We start from the raw sequence: 19,666 nt of genomic DNA, 5'->3' as shown, positions 1-19,666 counted from the left end.
ATGCGGGTTCTGTAGCTGCAAATTAGCAGGTTAATATGGCGGCCCAGCAGCGCGGCTCAAGCCCGCGGGTGCTCATCGATTACCGTGGGTGCTCGAGCCCTTGAGCACCCACAGAATCGGCACCTATGCCCTGATCAGAATTTTTAAATATGTTTAATATGGACATGTCAGGGGATTAGGGTATTGCCCCATACCACTCTGATGTATGAAGATCTTTAGTTTTTTTTTTACTTTTTATTATTTTATGGATGATTATTTATTATTGCCAGCACAAAAACATTATACACCGCTTTGTTAACCCAACATAGGCCCTGATTTGCGAACGTCCACGTGCATTTTCGCACGGAGAGTTCGATGTTTAAGCTCTGCAAATGCGTATAATCGCTGATACGCATGTGCAGGGCCTCTATGCGGGCACCTTCGGAGACTTGCATAGTCTCCGTGGCGCCCGCAAAGGGGGGGGTGCGTGGAGTAGGCAGACAGGGGGCGTTCGCATGTGAACGCCCTGCATTTCCTTGGCGTACCCACGAAATTGCTGGGTGAGCCCAGAAAAATGTTTGGCATCCCAATACGAATGGGTGCTGGTACCTGCCTCCCGGGGGCATCACCGGACGTCAGCTGCCCAGCTTATTCTCGGAGCAAGACGCCGCTAATCAAAGTCAGCAGAGACTGACTCAGATTTGTGAGCACTATAGAAATAATTCGATGGTTGGTGACCATTGAATGATTTCTGGCCCGAACGCTAGCCTGTGAATGGATGTTTATGCAAAACATCCATTCGCAGTGCGCCGGGTATCTTCGCTGGATGGCAGGGGTGGGCATTTGCAAGCCCGAAGGGTGGCGATATAAGGCTTGCAAAGCAGCGAAATACTGTGAATCAACCAGAATGAGGGCCATAGTGTAGGCATACAGTATATATATATATATATATATATATATATATATATATATATATATATATATATATATATATATATATATATATATATATATATATATAATATATATAATATATATATAGGTACTTGTGTATTTTAGCGGCGCCCATCACATCGCATACCAAAAGGCATGCGATGGTATGTGATGCCGCGCGATGTTGTACAATGTCATACAATTTTAAAATTGTATGACATTGTATATGGCATACAATGCCATACAATGCGATTAAACATTGTATAAGCACCCTAATGGGTTCTTACCATGTGAAATGCACCCCCACGCCACCCCCCCACTATAAACGTGAACCTGAAGCGTGGCGAGCGCAGCGAGCCTGCGAGGGGCGGCGTTACGCGTCCTACGACCTTTTCATACCCCCACTATCCACGTCGGTGTGGAGTTGAGAATAGAAAGTGTGGTGAGCACAGCAAGCCACCGAGCCCGAAGCGTGGCGAGCGGGCGCAGATACCTGTGAAGCCCGCGAGGGGACGCAGATACCGGTACCTTCACCGGAATCCGCGTCCCCTCGCGGGCTTCACAGGTATCCGCGTCCCCTCGCGGGGCTCGCTGCGCTCACCGCGCTTCGGGCTCGGTGGCTCGCTGTGCTCGCCACACTTTCTATGAAAAGGTCGTAGGACGCGTACCGCCGCCCCTCGCGGGGGGCTGCATTTAACATTGTAAGCACCCATTTAGGGTGCTTATACAATTTTTAATCGTATAGGGGGCCAAAATCGCATTGCATCGCATGCCATCTGGTACATGGCATGCAATGCAATGCAATGTGATGCGATTAAAACATTGCGCGACCAACATAGGGGGCGCCGCTAAACTACACAAGTACATATATATATATATATATATATATATATATATATATATATATATATATATATGTGTGCGTGTTTTTTTCCTTTCTTTTCTCATCATGTGTTCATATCATATAATAGAAGCCTGTGAGGCTCTGCTGCTGGTCAGGTTTTCTACATATTTGTAACCCTTATACGGTGTTAGGTAAATAGATCTAAGCAGGACTCCACGTACTTCCTGGGCTGATGGCAACCACATATTTTGAAATCTGGTCAGGTAAAATTTTATTTTGACTTGTTTTGAAAGCCAAGAGCATGGCCAATGTTGGGTTGACTCAAGGGTTTAACCAAGTCCGCAAGACTCAATTTTGTATGATAAACCACTCTAATAAGAACACTAACACCTCTTACCCACTCACGCACACAGATCGTCATGTTAAAAGTTATAGTATATACGAAAGCGATCCAGTCCTGTGACTGGTCCTGTTCATGTACAGCACAGATCTTATCCTACCTGCTTCATTGTTAGACAACTTTGATAAGGGATATGAAACTCCAACCAGCCTGGCACCACCCGAGGGCGGCATTGTGGATCAATTAGAAAAATGTTATCTGCAGAATGGCCCAAAGACTTAAGATACCAAGAGGAAATTCGAGCTTCCATATAGTCGGAGTAGCAGGAGAGAGTCACTGGAAAATAAGAAATGAAGGTTGTACTGTAGTTTATAAAAGTATACAGCGCATACTGAAAGACATCAAGGACAGCTATTAAGTCACACTACATAACCTCGTAATACAGTATATAAATGGGGTCTTTTAAATATAATCACTCTTTGGGGCAGATGTACAGCCTTGGAGCTATAAAGTGGAGAGGTATAAAGCAACAGTCCTTCAGCTCTTAACTGTCTTTTTAAAACTTGGCTGTAACATGGCAGTTAGGAGCTGATTGGCTGAAACTTTTCCACTTTACTCTCCAAGGCTTAGTACATCTACAATGATTGGGCCAGATGATAAAGCACCAGCCAATCAACTCCCAACTGTCATATTTAAAACACAGCTGATTGGCTGCCGCTTTATCATCTGGCCCAATCATTGTAGATGTACTTAGCCGTGGAGAGCGGTAAAGTCAGTGGCGTAACTATAGCTCTGCAGCCCCCACGGTGGCGGGGGGCGCAGAGAAATTGGAAGCACCGCCGGGGGAGCTGCGGGGCTATAGTTACCCGCGGTCTGCGTCTCGCCCGGCTCTCTGTCGGGACCTTCCTGACGTCACGGTCCCGGCCGGCTCCTGCTGCAATGAAAACTGACAATTAGAAAATGGCTGCCCCCATACTGCAGACAGTTTTCTGTCTGCAGTATGGGGGCAGCCATTTTCTAAGAGTCCGTTTTCATTGTAGCAGCAGGAGCCGGCCGGGACCGTGACGTCAGACTCAGGAAGGTTCCGACGGAGAGCCGGGCGAGACGCAGACCGCGAGTAAGAAGGGGGGGCAGGTTAGGTGTGTGTGTATGTGGGGGGGGGGGGGCGCCGAATAAACGTGCGGCGGGGGGGCACTAAATAGTTAGTTACGCCCCTGGGTAAAGTGTCAGCCAATCAGCTCCTAACTGCCATGTTACAGGCACGTTTTAAAAAGACAGTTAAGAGCTGAAGAACTGTTGCTTTATATCTCTCCACTTTATAGCTCCAAGGCTGTACATCTGCCCCAAAGTGGAGAGATATAAAGCAACAGTCCTTCAGCTCTTAACTGTCTTTTTAAAACTTGCCTGTAACATGGCAGTTAGGAGCTGATTGGCTGACACTTTACCGCTCTCCACGGCTAAGTACATCTACAATGATTGGGCCAGATGATAAAGCACCAGCCAATCAGCTGTGCTTGAAATATGACAGTTGGGAGTTGATTGGCTGGTGCGTTATCTCCTTGCACTTTAACTCCAGTTTATCTCTTTGCCAGGCTTAATACATCTGCCCAGTTGTTACTTATAAATATGTTACTCATATTAAAAACAAGTTTAAAACACTGGTCCTGATTCAGAGACGGACGCTAATGCAGATGCAAGTGTGATTTTCTCCGCAATGCCACTGCAGATATCAGCAAGTGAACCTGCCACCCAGAAATGAAAAGAGACATCCAATGGAGCAAACGCGACCCATCCACAATTGTGTGCACATTCTCAGCCTGTACACAACACCAATGAACATCAGCTTAAAGGTAGACCTATGGATACACAGACTGGCCGCAGCAGTAGCAAGCAGGGGTGTAACCAGATCCCATAGCAAAACTTTGTAAGGGCCCCTATTTAGCAACGGATGGTAATAAATGTATAAAGCACATATTGTTACGGACTTGGGGGTTACCCACCGTGGAAATCCAGAGACAGTACGTGAGGATGCAGGAGGCAGGGAGTTGGAGATCAGGCGTGAGCCCGTAGCCGGGACCGCTGGTTAGAACGGCCACAGCGAAACCCTACACTGACTCTGTTGAGTCCCCCGGGCAGATGGAATACCCCTGCGGTAGTGCTAGGCTTCGCCTGTAGCCGCCGCGTTCGAAGGAGCCGGTTAAGCCTGCTCCGACCCCGATGCAGCCAGGTGTTATGTGGTGACAAGGGGTGAGCGATCGCCAGGGGGTATCTCAAAAGGCAGATCTAACTAACGGGCCTACCTGAAAAAACCCCTGACTAACCGGCACCAGGCCAAGGGACAGCGCGACCGAGTCGCAAACACCAGAACAAAGCAACAATAGGGTGCCACCAAACCAACACACGCCAACATAAAAATAGTACTCTTAAAGTGACGGTACCCCAAAACAGACGTAAACCCACAGTTGTGGGCCTCTCCGAACCACGGAGAGCAGAACCAGGATAATAATGATTATAACTAAGGAGGAAGGGCCGCTTGCCCGTAGGAATAAAGAATAAGGAACCAGGCTCCACTGGAGCACTTACGTGACCGGCCCAAGACTGGACACTGACCGCAGCAATCGGGCGGCTGGATAACGGCTGGACTACGGCTGTACAGTGACCGCAGTGAGACGGCAGCTGGACAATGGCTGCACCACGGCTGGAGGTCCCTGGACTAGGACAGCAAGGGGACAATGATATTTGATCCAGACTGCAGCAGGATAGTACACTTGACTGGACCCAGACAACACAGGACAAGACTGTAAACAGGACCCAGACTGAAGTGAGAAGGACTCCGACAGAATCCAGACTGAATGGAACAGGAGCAGGACCTAGGACAAGAGAGCAGTATCTCTGCAGCTACCAGCACAGAAAAACAACAAGCTATCACTGGCAGAGATCCCCAGGAGAGCATGGCTTATAAAGGCCTCAGGTGATTGAAACAGCTGGTGAATCTCCAGGCTGCTCCTGATTAACGAGCTAATACCTCACAGCCTGTGAATAATAGCTCAAAGAACACAGGGCTGTAATGGCAACAGACCTACCACTGGAGGCCACCAGTGAGTCAAAAGCCAAACAGAAACAAAACAGATTGAACCATAAAACCTGGCTCCTGACAGTACCCCCCCCTTGAGGAGGGGTCAACAGACCCCAAAATCCAGACCTCCAAAAAATAATGAGCATCTGGACCCTGGAAAACGGGGCAAAGGCAACAGAAAGGTGAACACAAGCTAAAACCACGGCTTGTCTCAGTGCCCCCCCTAGAGGGTGACCACAGGGCACAACCAAAAAGACAAATAAGATGATCCAGGAAAGCAGAAAAAGATTAATGCTTCTTCTTTTTCTTTTTCCTAGATTTTGATGGAATCAGCAGTTTAAGGCCCCACACATTATCAGATCTGATGGTACCTTCTATCAAATCACAGCTATGGGTTACCAAATCAGAAACAGAGTTGAAGTCTCGATCTGAGGAGATCATGAGAGTCTTTTTAACAGATGGAATCTCAGAAAGGGAAGAATGTCTTAATTGGCCATAGGCAGAACTCTTATTGGATTCCCTAGACCCAGAATTACAGGTACCAGATGTGTCCAAAAATTTTTTGTCAGGAGTCAGTGAGACAAAACCAATAGCTAAACTCCTGGATTCCGGACCAAGCGATGAGGCAGAAGAATGAACAAACAGACTGTGAGTCTCCAGAAGCCAGGACCTTAAGCCCCTGGCTTATGCTGGGCACCACATTTCCAGGAGCTGGTGGAACCCCATCCTTCTTTTTGGGACTGAACTTCTTAATAACAGCATCACAAAAAGAGGAGAGATCCTGAAGGCAAGGGTCACAACACCTGATCAGCTTGTAAGCCCATGTCTGAGGTCTACCCCTAAAGGCAGAAATGAGGAGGTATATAATATTAGTCCAAGTGACCCCTGAAGCTGGTCCTGATTCAAAAAGGGAAGTACAGTATGTGCCTATGCACATCCTTGCTGGCGGGTCGCCAGAACGTACGCGCTGGCGACCCGCCAGCAGCCTCGCCAGCGAGGAGACTGAGACGCGCGTGCATCTCACGCGCACGCGCGTCTCAGTCTCCGTCGCTAGCGTGGCGGAAACCCTGTCCGTCTCCGCCTCAGGGAGACGGACGGGCTTAGGGGGGGGTTAGGGGGGATGCGGGCAGGCGGCGGGGACCCCGGGTTACCGCCGGCAAGCCGGCGGGGACCCGGGGAAACGTTTGGAAGCGCCGTCGGAAGGGGGCGCGCGCGCCTCTCGTGCGCGCGCGTCCCCTTCTCACGATCGCCATGGCGCTGGCGGGGGATGGCGGCTGGCGACGCCAGCGCCATCCCCTGCAAAGATGGGAACAGACCCATCTGTATATTGTTTAACCAGGGCAATAAAATGGGCAAGATCTCCATCAAAAATGATGGACGTAGGGACATCCACCTCTGGGACCTCAGAACTGGAATTCTCTATGGGAGCAACAACCTTTGGGTCTAAGATTTCTGAAGCTTCCCGAGAAGCTGGCAAGACAGAAATGCTCACTGGGTTTGCGGCCCTCAAGAGCCTCGCTGAGGCTGTGGTCTTTGGGACCTCAGACAAGGATATGGCCACCCCTTCCGGGGACACAGCTTCTACGATACCACTTGAGGCTAGATGGACTGAGCCCCCCTCAGGGCCCGGACTGACAGAGTCCACTTCCGGGACCGGACTGGCAGAGTCCCCCTCAGGGACCGGACTGGCAGAGTCCCCCTCAGGGACCGGACTGGCAGAGTCCCCCTCAGGGACCGGACTGGCAGAGTCCCCCTCAGGGACCGGACTGGCAGAGTCCCCCTCAGGGACCGGACTGACTTGCCCCCCTTCTGGGGCGAAACAGACTTGCCCCCCTTCTGGGGCGAAACAGACTTGCCCCCCTTCTGGGGCGAAACAGACTTGCCCCCCTTCTGGGGCGAAACAGACTTGCCCACCTTCTGGGGCGAAACAGACTTGCCCACCTTCTGGGGCGAAACAGACTTGCCCACCTTCTGGGGCGAAACAGACTTGCCCACCTTCCGGGGCGAAACAGGCCTTTGGGCCCCCACTCGGGGCTACGGCCTTTGGGCCCCCACTCGGGGCTACGGCCTTTGGGCCCCCACTCGGGGCTACGGCCTTTGGGCCCCCACTCGGGGCTACGGCCTTTGGGCCCCCACTCGGGGCTACGGCCTTTGGGCCCCCACTCGGGGCTACGGCCTTTGGGCCCCCACTCGGGGCTACGGCCTTCGGGCTGAACACTTTCCGCACGTTTTTTAGGAAACCCGGAAGATCCCTTAGGATGGGATCGTCAGCCTCTATGAGAGGTTTAACCCACTCCAAAGCTCCTCCTCTAAAGCATGATAAGAGATAACGAACAGCAGAAGTAGGAGTTATCTTCATATTATGTGAGAAGTCCATTTTAGCGAGGATTTGCTGAGCAATTGGTCGGAGCTGGGCCAAATCTCCATCGAAGTATGGAGTGTTAGGAGTATCATCAGACATGCCCGGCGGGCCTTGGGCATCAAATTGGCTCGACTGACCTCGAGCACCACAAACTTTCAATGAGCCCCAAGCGCCCTTGCCGCTAGATGAGCCCCCGGCATCGGACTCGCCTAAGGAGACCGGGACTCCTGGATCCACAACCTCAGAGGCAACACCGAGAACCCCAAGATCGGGGAAGATGTCACTAGAAATCCCGGCTGAGACTGATGTCAGGGATTCTTTTTTCGGAGTTATGCCTCCCAAGGCCTCATCAGGAGCAATGACCTCCATAACTCCATGTGGGGTTAAGTTCCCCAAGACCCTCTTAGGGGCGACTGTTTCAAGGACCCCCTCTGGGATTATGCCACTTGAAGCCCCTTTTGAGGGAAAAACCTGAGACTCCTCTACAGGACTTAGCAACTCCAACATTGAAAGAACGTTGAGCTCCCTGACTGGAAGACTAGCATCCAACGTCTTTCTGTCTGGAATCTTTGTGGATGAATTCCACATTCCCGTCTGATTCCGTACCACAACATGGGGCGCTCTAGTCCTAGGACCCCAGTTGTAAGTCGGAGCGCTACGTATGTGGGGGGTGTGGTCAGGTTCCTCCTGCTTAGAGGAGACAGGTATAGATGTAACCTCCTGATACCACTTGGATTGAGGAAAATCCTTCCCGGTACCACCACCAGGTCTGCGCAATTCGCAATACTGGAGAAAGTGGCCTGATTCCCCACAATACAGACATAGGTTAAAGTTTTTACGCCGTCGCCGCTCTTCGGGTGTGAGCCTTGGCCTTAAAAAACTTCTATGTCCCTTCTGAATCTCCTGATCTGAAGTTTGACTGACTAGCCCCTTAGCCAGGGTCTCCCTAGGAGCTGGTTGAGCCCCAAAAACCTCAGACAGATCCAGGAAAATTTGGGTTAACAGATCTTGCAATTGCAGAAATGACTGCTGTAGACCCTTAACCCGCTCAGGTTTTAATTCTGTAAAGGCCGTATTTAAGGCCATCAAGGAAGCTTGCAAGGCCTGCATGATAAGTACAGCAATGAAACAAACAGATAAGACCAACTGGGCAAGCTAAATAAAGCAAAACCCTGTAACGGGCAAAATGCGGGAAGAAAAAAAAAATCTTAATATGAACAAATCTATAAGTCCCGCAACCAATCAAAAACACCCAAATCACCTTGAAACAAAATTTTATATATGCATGTATACCTATGACTACTGCGAACACATGCATATATCGGTATGGCCAGTGATAATGTTACGGACTTGGGGGTTACCCACCGTGGAAATCCAGAGACAGTACGTGAGGATGCAGGAGGCAGGGAGTTGGAGGTCAGGCGTGAGCCCGTAGCCGGGACCGCTGGTTAGAACGGCCACAGCGAAACCCTACACTGACTCTGTTGAGTCCCCCGGGCAGATGGAATACCCCTGCGGTAGTGCTAGGCTTCGCCTGCAGCCGCCGCGTTCGAAGGAGCCGGTTAAGCCTGCTCCGACCCCGATGCAGCCAGGTGTTATGTGGTGACAAGGGGTGAGCGATCGCCAGGGGGTATCTCAAAAGGCAGATCTAACTAACGGGCCTACCTGAAAAAACCCCTGACTAACCGGCACCAGGCCAAGGGACAGCGCGACCGAGTCGCAAACACCAGAACAAAGCAACAATAGGGTGCCACCAAACCAACACACGCCAACATAAAAATAGTACTCTTAAAGTGACGGTACCCCAAAACAGACGTAAACCCACAGTTGTGGGCCTCTCCGAACCACGGAGAGCAGAACCAGGATAATAATGATTATAACTAAGGAGGAAGGGCCGCTTGCCCGTAGGAATAAAGAATAAGGAACCAGGCTCCACTGGAGCACTTACGTGACCGGCCCAAGACTGGACACTGACCGCAGCAATCGGGCGGCTGGATAACGGCTGGACTACGGCTGTACAGTGACCGCAGTGAGACGGCAGCTGGACAATGGCTGCACCACGGCTGGAGGTCCCTGGACTAGGACAGCAAGGGGACAATGATATTTGATCCAGACTGCAGCAGGATAGTACACTTGACTGGACCCAGACAACACAGGACAAGACTGTAAACAGGACCCAGACTGAAGTGAGAAGGACTCCGACAGAATCCAGACTGAATGGAACAGGAGCAGGACCTAGGACCAGAGAGCAGTATACCTGCAGCTACCAGCACAGAAAAACAACAAGCTATCACTGGCAGAGATCCCCAGGAGAGCATGGCTTATAAAGGCCTCAGGTGATTGAAACAGCTGGTGAATCTCCAGGCTGCTCCTGATTAACGAGCTAATACCTCACAGCCTGTGAATAATAGCTCAAAGAACACAGGGCTGTAATGGCAACAGACCTACCACTGGAGGCCACCAGTGAGTCAAAAGCCAAACAGAAACAAAACAGATTGAACCATAAAACCTGGCTCCTGACACATATAACTTAGACTGTAAAGATGGCCCCCCTTCAGCTCTGGGCCCCAAAGCAGCTGCACCCCTTGCACCTATGGTAGTTACACTCTTGGTAGCAACACAGGTTCCATGACAATCACAGCTGGTGCATCCCCGAAAATGGCCATGACACACCTGTTTTTGTTTTTTGACCAAGCACTCTCTGTTACCTCCCCTAAATGGTGCTTTCCTGTCAATCGCTTGAAGATTATATCCGCACTCTGAGCGCAATAGTGACGGAACCTGGACAGATTTGCAGTGGGATTTGCAACACATGTACAATATGCCAGCAATCGATCAGTTCCAAGGAACAATAGTTTGATGATGATGATGATAATAACATCTTGAAGAATAGAGCAGAGGCTTATCATTGGCAAAAATACCCATTTTTGATAGCGAAAAGACTTTTCGCTCCACACTTACACAAATAAAATTGGTAATATACTATTAATGTAATGTTAACCATGAACAGTCAACAGTCAGAAAGTCAACATAGACATTATTTCAACAAACATTATGACGACATTCACAAATGTTGACACGGTTGCGGACACAAAAATTTACTGTTGACATTGTGTTCACATGTTAAATGTCAACATCATAAACGAGTCTTCACCTTATGTCCATGTCAACATTCTGACCGGATACCAGCCATTAAGTTATAGACTATGGCAAATAAAATATTCCTTGGAAATCTAACTAGAATTTTAAAATGATGGGGGAGATATAAGACTGGAAGAGAGATATAGTAGATCGAAAAAAGTACTAATCAATCAGCTTCTAAGCCATATTACAGGCTGTGTTGGAAAATGGACAGCTAGGAGCTAATTGGTTGATACCATAGGCCTGATTCACACCTGATCTCTGGGCTGCAAATTTATTATCATGCATGCGCACAGATTGTAGAACACATGCGCAAGGCCTCCCTGTGATCAAATCCAGCATTTTCTATTTCCACTGGCCATATGCAAAGTGATTGACAAGCGGCTGGGGTTTGGCGGTGGCACCCTGCCATTTAAAGGAAATGTCAGGAATAAAGGCAGGTGAAGACAGGTAATTTCAGGGAGGACCTCTGACTTCAGCTTCTGGCCCCGAACTGACTGTATTATCGCAGCCGTCGAGTAAGTCCAGGGATACTCAGAGACTGCACACAATGGGGAAATCATTCCATGGGGTGTGTGCTGCGAATGGATTTGCCTATTTTCACCGGCTGAGATATTATCACAGCCCATTCACAGGCTTGCACACGGGCGGGTTTTCACTCTGGTGGGGTGGCAGCTATCTGATCGAAGGGCTCTGCTTTTTAGCAGCCCTACAATAGTGTTCATTCTAGCATTCACCATCTTTGAAAACCCATGCAGTTCCTCTTCCCTGGCTGGGGTGTTGCTGTCTGCTGTAGTGCTTCTAGCACAGTGTGGTCTTTATATCAGCACTGATATGCAAACCAGACCTGTGCTAGAAACACCACAACAGACAGCGACACCCCAGGCAGGGAAGAGGAACTGCATGGGTTTTCAAAGTTGGCGGGTGCTAGAATTAACACTACTACAATCGGTTTTGAATCAGGCCCTATATCGGTCTCCACTTTGGCCCTTATTCTGGTTCACTCCCAAAGGCAAATTCCTTCTCAAATGGACAAAACTATGTGCACTGCAGAGGGGGGGGGGGGTGCAACATGTGCAGAGAGAATTAGATTTGGGTGGGTTACTTTCTTTCTGTGCAGGGAAAATACTGACTGTTTTATTTTTACACTGCAATATAGATCTCACTTTAAAGTAAAACCCCACCCAAATCTAATTCTCTCTGCACATGTTACATGTTACATCTGCCCCCCATAGTGCACATGGGCCCTTATTCTGGTTGGTGAGGTAATGTCCGCGTGCGGTCGGTCCGCCGAGGTTTTGTGTCTGCGCGTGTGCAGAGGCGTCTCTGCGCATGTGCGAGCAGGGAGTACGGCCAAATCCCGCATGAAATGTGAACACTCCGAACAGGGGGTGGAGAGGGGCGTGAAGGGCTATTTGGGCTCATTACCATATGCATACGCCCCACGTTTCATGGGCGTTCCCATGCAAACGATGGGCGTACGTATGGTAATACGTATGGTCGTGACGCACGTGTAGGGGGCGAATATATGACATCGCCGGATGTCAGCTGCCCGCCCAGATCCCTGCTTTTGCACGGAAAAATGTCCATGTGGTCTGAGGTTGCGGGAGCTGGTGGAACACTCGGTCCTGCATTCGATGGTCTGCGACCATCGAATGATGGGGGAGGTTCCCTGAGATGGAGGAGGCGTATTCCATGAAAAATACACGTGCGGTCCGTTCGGCCACCTTCTTACCGCGTACGGACGGAGTTGGCGATCCGTATGGAAGGCGGGGTTTCGCACGCACGGTCCTGGCCGCATATTCGGATCCGTCCGCACCGATCAGAATAAGGGCCAGTGTTTTGTCCATTGAAGAATGAATTTGCTGTTGTGAGTGAACCTGAATAAGGGCCTTTATTTCTTTCCAAAGCTTAAAACATCTCCCATTAAAAAAAATCTATTAAATAAATAATCAATCTAATTTAGTGATAATATCAAACTCTATGATCTGTAAATCTCATTTACGGTAACTTTAAAGTACCGTTTTGATTGTTGCTGGGGACCGAGTAATACGAGGCAGAGAATTCCAGCCCAGAATAAGTGTCGTTATTGAGCCTGGAGTACACAACGCTGATACTATTGGATGAAGAGGTGAAATCTCGTGTGGTTTGCTCGCAGAGTTGTCCAAGTAAATGTGACCCATGCGGAGTACCATCGTAGACTGACAGCGAGTAGGAGTGGCAGGACAGGGACGTTTTCATCCTATGGAATAGAATTACAATAAAGGGAAAATTGCTTCATATCAGTTATCTACAAGTTTATACTTCATAAGTATACCATAGACATCCCTTCCTATTGTAAAGCCTGATCTCTCCCCCTGGGGGATACAGTATATATAAATTGGAAAAAGCACTGTGACATTATGGCACGATGTTCAATGAGTTTGGCGGTGCTGGAAACACAGTACAAATTGTTTACTAGGTGGTATCGGTGCGCCCCTCAGTGCATAAAATGTTTCCCTCAGTCTCCCCCCTCTGTTGGCACTGTGGCAGGAAACGGGGGACATACATATATGGTGGGACTGCCCCCTGATCGCGGTCTTTTAGAACAAAGTTATTCAACTTTCCTCTGAGATTCTGGGATTCCAAACCCCCATTAATATTGACTTCTGGTTACTCTCCCACACCACCACTCCTCCCCCCAAAATACAAGCAGTCACTTCTTAAACACCTAAACAACGCAGCTGTGATATTGGTACATTGGAGGTCTACAGAGCCCCCCACGGTGTGGGAATGGTTCCACAGAATAGAGTTCTATAGAGCCATGGAAGATATATATTACTCAGCATTAGAAAACATTCAGATTACGCGGCCACTTGGTTCTCTTGGCTCGACTTTAAAACCATCACTATCTACAAAGGCCACAAACCAACCCCCATGAGGTCGACTGCCAATACAAACTATCAAAAAGACAGGTGAAATTCCTAACTATCAAACATACCCAGTCTGGCTATACCCCCCCCCCTACCCCCTCTATCTCCCTTGTCTTGTCAAGTTTGCTGTTAATACAACTAAAGTTTTAAAGTATAATGCTTTTTTTTTTTTTTTTTAATTCTTTTTATTAAATTTTGCAAAAAGACAAGACAAACATATACATTTCATTGATACAGTGGAACCTACAAGTCCAAGAAACCTTTGGGAACACATATTTTTATATAGGGTTTCCATTATATTTCGACCGAGGTTTCCAATAGTACATCAAATTTAAATTATCACTGTATCATACAATAAAACATTACATTACATACAACAAACCCACCCATACGTCCAGTGCTGACCACTCTATACACTTTCCACTAGTTATTAAACATGTTTTCTCTAAATCTTGTACAATTTAATTCATCCCTGGTGCATATTCCGCTTTTCCCATTCCTAGGGGATTGTCAACTCTCCCGTGTCTGGCACCTTTTGGTGTTTTATATGGAACGAATTCCTCCCTTTTTCATTGATTAAATCTTTTTTAATTTTTACTTTATGGATTATACAATAATAATTTGTGTGTTTGTTACATACGTGACTGTTAAATTTTCTCAACTAACGTGCCAACTCTAAATCATCTTCTTATATTCTCCTTGTGCCATCCCCTCCCACTCTATTCCCCCTCCCTACCCACCCTCCGACCCTACTAATCAACCTCCCTATTCCCTCCATTAAATACCCCCCTACTATCCAAAACTCCCTGCCCCTAACCCCACCTCCACCCTATACCAGTGACCCACCCCCCCCCCTCAGAACCTCCCTCCTTATTTACTTATTCCCCTTCCCCGCCTCCCCCCCCCACATTACCCATGTGATACCTCCCTCATTATCCTTAAAGCCTCACCACTCAGTGTTCAAATAAAGATTAGGGGTCATATCAGCCGATCACTTCATTAACCATCTGTGCCATATTTTATAAAATTTCTTTAATGTGTTTCTATTTATATAAAGGTGTTTCTCGTGAGATACGGTATAATCCATCAATGCCTTCCATTTCCCATATTCCGGGGCTTCCTTTGCCATCCACGTTCTAGCTATTATGACTTTAGCTAATGCACAGGAGTTCATGACAAACACCCTATCCTCCCATTTCGTTAAGCTGGTAACATTTATATTTAGCAAGCAACATCCTGGCGTGAGGCTACTCCCATTTATCCCCAAGTTCACCAATGTAGATTTTACTTCTTCCCAAAACTTTTGTATACTTTGACATTCCCATATCAAATGAAAAAACGTCCCCACAGCTTTATTACATTTCGGGCACTTGTCTGAGGTTCTTCCCCCAAATTTCATCAGCTTCTCCATAGTTAAGTACACTCTGTGCACTATATACAGTTGAACTTGATGTACTCTAATTGAATTTGTGCACTTGTAGACGGACGACAGGGCATTGTCCCACTCCACATCCTTCATCGGGCCTATGTCTCTCTCCCATTTTTCCCTTAACTGTGGAAATCTCCCCTCATTCTTCTCACTCATTAACTGACTATATATTTTTGAGACTTTACAGTTTCTATTCCTATGCAAAAATTTCTTGACTGGGGATATCCCGAATTCCGGGGGCTCACCTCTAAACTGCATATACAAGGCCCTTCTTAATTGAATATATCTAAAAAAATAAGTTGGCGGTACTTTATACTCTTCCTGTAACTGGGTAAAGGGTTTTAGATCTTTGTTTATATATAATTGGCTCACCATTGTTATGTTATATGGGCTGAGGTATGGGGACCATATAACCTTAAAGTATAATGCTTTAATGGTTTAGACCAGTGGTTCTCAAACTCGATCCTCAGGACCCCACACAGTTCACGTTTTCCAGGTCACCCTACAGGTGCACTCATTACTGACTGACACATTTTAAAAGATCCACAGGTGGAGCTAATTATTTGGTATTTGTTTCCAAGCACGGCGCCTCCGATTTCCATCGCAGTACATCGCATCGCATCGCATTGCATGCAATATAGCGGCATGCGATGCGATTTTTAATTGTACAAGCACCCTAATGGGTGCTTACAATGTTAAATGCACCCCCATTGTCAACGCCACCCCCACTATCAATGCCAACCCGAAGCGTGGTGTGCGCAGCGAGCCCGCGAGGGGCAGTGGTACGTGTCCTCCGACCTTTTCATAATCCCACTATCCACATCGGCGTGGAGTTGATATTAGATAGTGTGGCGAACGGACGTGGATTATTTAACATGTATTCCGCTTCTCCTCGCAGGGCTTGCTGCGCTCGCCACGCTTAGGGCTCGGTGGCTCGCTGCGTTCGCCACACTATCTAAAGTCGACTCCACGCCAACGTGGATAGTGGGGGTATGAAAAGGTCGGAGGACGCGTACCGCCGCCCCTCGCGGGCTCGCTGCGCTCACCATGCTTCGGGTTGGCGTTGATAGTGGGGGTGGCGTTGACAATGGGGGTGCATTTAACATTGTAAGCACCCATCAGGGTGGCATGTGATGCTATGCGAAATTTAATTGTACATTCCGGGTCATTTTCCCGAATATCGCATCGCATACCATCGCATACCTTATGGCATGCTATGCGATGGGCGCTGTGCTAGGAAACAAGTGCAGATGGGGCTGGGCTCTTCTTTGCTGGCGAATCGCCAGAACGTCACCGCTGGCGATCCACCAGCAGCCCGGCTCGACATCTGACTGAGACGCGCGTGCGTCTCATGCGCACCTCAATCTCCGTTGGTGGGGCGACGGGAACCCTGTCCGTCTCCGCTTCAGGGAGACGGACAGGGTTAGGGGGGGTGCGGGCAGGCGGCGGGGACCCCGGGTCACCGGCGTCGCCATCGCCATCCCCTGCAAAGATGAGCCATGCCCCATCTGTACCAATTATTTCACTTGATTCTGTGAGGAGACCTGCAAAACATGCCTGAGGACCAACTTGGAGAACCTGTGCTTTAGACATATCGGAGGCAACTTTGGTTGATTTAAAATGACCTCGCTATACTGCTGCAAATATAGTGCTATATGTTGTCACAATCATATCTTAGTCTGTATAACTTTACATGTTTGAAATGTTTGTAACAATTTTATTTTTCTCTGAAAAACTAAAATAAAGAATATATATATATATATATATATATATATATATATATATATATATATATAAAAAGGAAAATTGCTATAATATGGAAATAGCAAATCATATGGTTATTCCACCAAAAAACAAACAGCATATGAATGACATGATTGGCAAATATTCTCATTCAGCACTGAACAGACAAAAATCAGGCGCCCAAGGCACAAAAACAATACCCGTGCAGCCACTGAAAAAAGTAAGGGCCACCTAACCCTCATACATGATAAACAGCAGGAATAAAAACAAGTGAAGGTGCTTAATAATCATACTCCTCCGCCACATACATGTGAGTAATGAGTATGTCTGCACAATAGAGGTGTTGACCTAGACCAAGTTGAGATTTTTCATTGGTCAACCTATTGCCATTCGAACAACAGTGGTCATCCTATTTACTGTTGACCTAATAAGCCACGCCCTCTCTTATCTGCCTCTTTTTGTTTTATTCACCACTGCTACTTGTAGAGCCCATGTGTTGTCTCGTGTTACCTTTTACCTCTATTTATTTCCCCCCATGTACAGATACTTATTACAAAGCTAAAGCTGCCCACACATGGATAGATATGGCCGTTTTAGACGTATTGAAACAACCTATCCTTTAGAAACTGTCCGTGGGTGGGCATGATAACGATGCAATGCGCGTACCTGCTGGTTGTTACGTGTGTAGTCATGTTGATCGATGTGCCAATGATGTGTTCATGATTTGCATTTTTTAAACGACCCATCTAATCTTCTGATCATTTACACAATCATTGTGTGTGTGCATACCTCCCAACATTTGTAGATAGCATGGCGTGCCTCCGTCACGCGTCTATTCACAGACGACAGGGGATGACTCCCAACGGCGCCCCTTCCCCCGCCGCGGGACACTGTTATTCATGGGAGGGACACGGGAACGTCCACAAAAACCGGGACGTTCCCATGATAAGCGGGACAGGTTGGAGGTGTGTGTGAGTGTGTGTTCGCATGATATTGTTCTGGATTTCAAGGGAAATTGGGTAACAGATTGGTTTGTTCATACAATCATGAAGTGCTTGGGCACCAAGGTACAAGGAACTCTCACATTATAAATATCCCAGGACAATATCCCACAGTACCCAAAACAAACATAATATAGAGGGTTCTCCTCTCTCTTGTTGGGGGCCTCAATACTGTAAATACCACTCCTACAGCCCCTATCTGAGTAGAGTAGTTATTTCAATCCATTCCCATTTCTTGCTACATTCCATAAAACTAAAGACCACCCTTCACCTGTTCATGGGGAGATTATCCTATAACACTAACAAGTCAAAGTGATTACAACTTGGTGTTAGGCAGGGAACGGAGTTCCACCACTTCTCCACGACCACTCTAAGCCCCGATCATAAAACGGCAAACTAAGCACTCAGCATAATTTAGTAACACCTCTGGCGAGGAGCAAGAAACGCCTGCAATGAGAATGTAATAAATTACTTTGAATATTACATTACTAAAAACAAATAAGGTACATTTTTAATAATGGAGATTCAATGGATCCTATTTATTTTCTTTGAAAGTAAGTAAAAATGTTAACGTTTTATGCCCATTTAGCGACAACTTCTACCTGACCGTGGTAGGGGGCTGCCGGTACAGGAAGAGACAGCCAGCCTGTAGGTCAGGTCCCAGAATCTGTGCAATGGACCAGGCAGGTGCTGGGAGTTGCACATGTGCACTAGCGGTGGCTGGACTGTGCATGTGCAAAGTGCCGGCATCTATGGATTACATCAACTGCAGCCCATAGAAGTCAGATTGGTCTGCATTGTCAGCAGTTTATGGCTCTGGAAGCACAGTCTGTGTATATCAGGAAACACAGTCTCTGTATATCAATACTCGAATGTGCGAATGCACAGAGGACGGAACGGATATGAATAAGGGCCTTAATGTAGGCACATTTAAACATTTTAACTTGACATCAATACAATGCTTCTGTAACCTTAGAAGGCTATTTCACTTTTCTATTAACTATTTCTTAAATGGTGTCAGAAATCATCCTCAGAGATATAATATGTGACATTGGGGGAAAGTTACTAAGATGTGTATTGTAGTTCACATGTGATGTTGCTATGGGCAACCAATCAGAATCTACTTCGTGTTTATTTAGCACCCTCTAGATAGTAGACAGCCTCTGATTGGTTGCCCATAGGAATGGGCATGTGAAGTAAAATACACATCTTAGTAAATTTTCCCCATTGTGTTATTGTTATTTCTACCAATACAGCTAAGTAAATTGATTACAGTATTGTATTGTATGCTACCACTAAATGGATTTCTATTATTATACTTACAAGAATTGTGAAAAATTCAGATGAATTTTGTAATTACTGTTCACAGTGATGTACCAGACACAGTCATCAGAATCAGGAGAATCACCGCTGAACGAATTAACGACTCCATTTAAATTAGTTAAAATGCCACCACATTTCTCTGCAATAAAAAATCAACAACTATTAAGCATAATTTTTGTAGTCATAAATACTTTATCAAAGAATAACAGCTAGGTAAGCCTAATGGATTTTAAACCCGAGGGTGTGACCAGTTAAAAGCTAGATTGCATTTTTACATTGTGGTCGCCATTTTGTGGATGACGTGTGGTAACAGATTGATTCTTGTATAGCTGTATGGAGCTGGAAGTTAGGGTGTGTCTGCTAAATGGATAGTGAGCAGATAGCTGTAGATCAGCTTCTGTAGAATTTCAGCAGGGAATTGCTGTATATTTTTATTACTATATTGCCTATGATAATTGTGAATTGCTGGTAGTCTCTTTTTATACTTTGTATTTCAGTTGCCTTTATTCTCCTGCTGTTCCCTCCTTTCTCGTTCCTCATTACATTTTGTCTTTGTTTGCTGTCCACTTTTTTTTTTTTGCCT

General features: G+C 47.1%; 1 long non-coding RNA gene across 1 annotated transcript; it reads right to left on the bottom strand.

Annotated features, from left to right (window-relative positions):
• Positions 1-2,262: 2,262 nt before the first annotated feature.
• LOC146009126 (uncharacterized) lies at positions 2,263-19,221 on the bottom strand. Its single transcript, XR_014444612.1, has 3 exons — positions 19,084-19,221; positions 12,697-12,917; positions 2,263-2,432 (listed from the first exon to the last, which is right to left on the bottom strand). It is a non-coding gene; the product is annotated as an uncharacterized LOC146009126 (long non-coding RNA).
• Positions 19,222-19,666: the final 445 nt, after the last annotated feature.

The sequence above is a fragment of the Crinia signifera genome, chromosome 6 (genome assembly GCF_055691185.1).
Source record: "Crinia signifera chromosome 6, ASM5569118v1, whole genome shotgun sequence".
Taxonomy (NCBI): Eukaryota; Metazoa; Chordata; class Amphibia; order Anura; family Myobatrachidae; genus Crinia; species Crinia signifera.
Note: the sequence above shows the minus strand (reverse complement) of the source record. Positions and strands in the feature narration are given on the sequence as shown.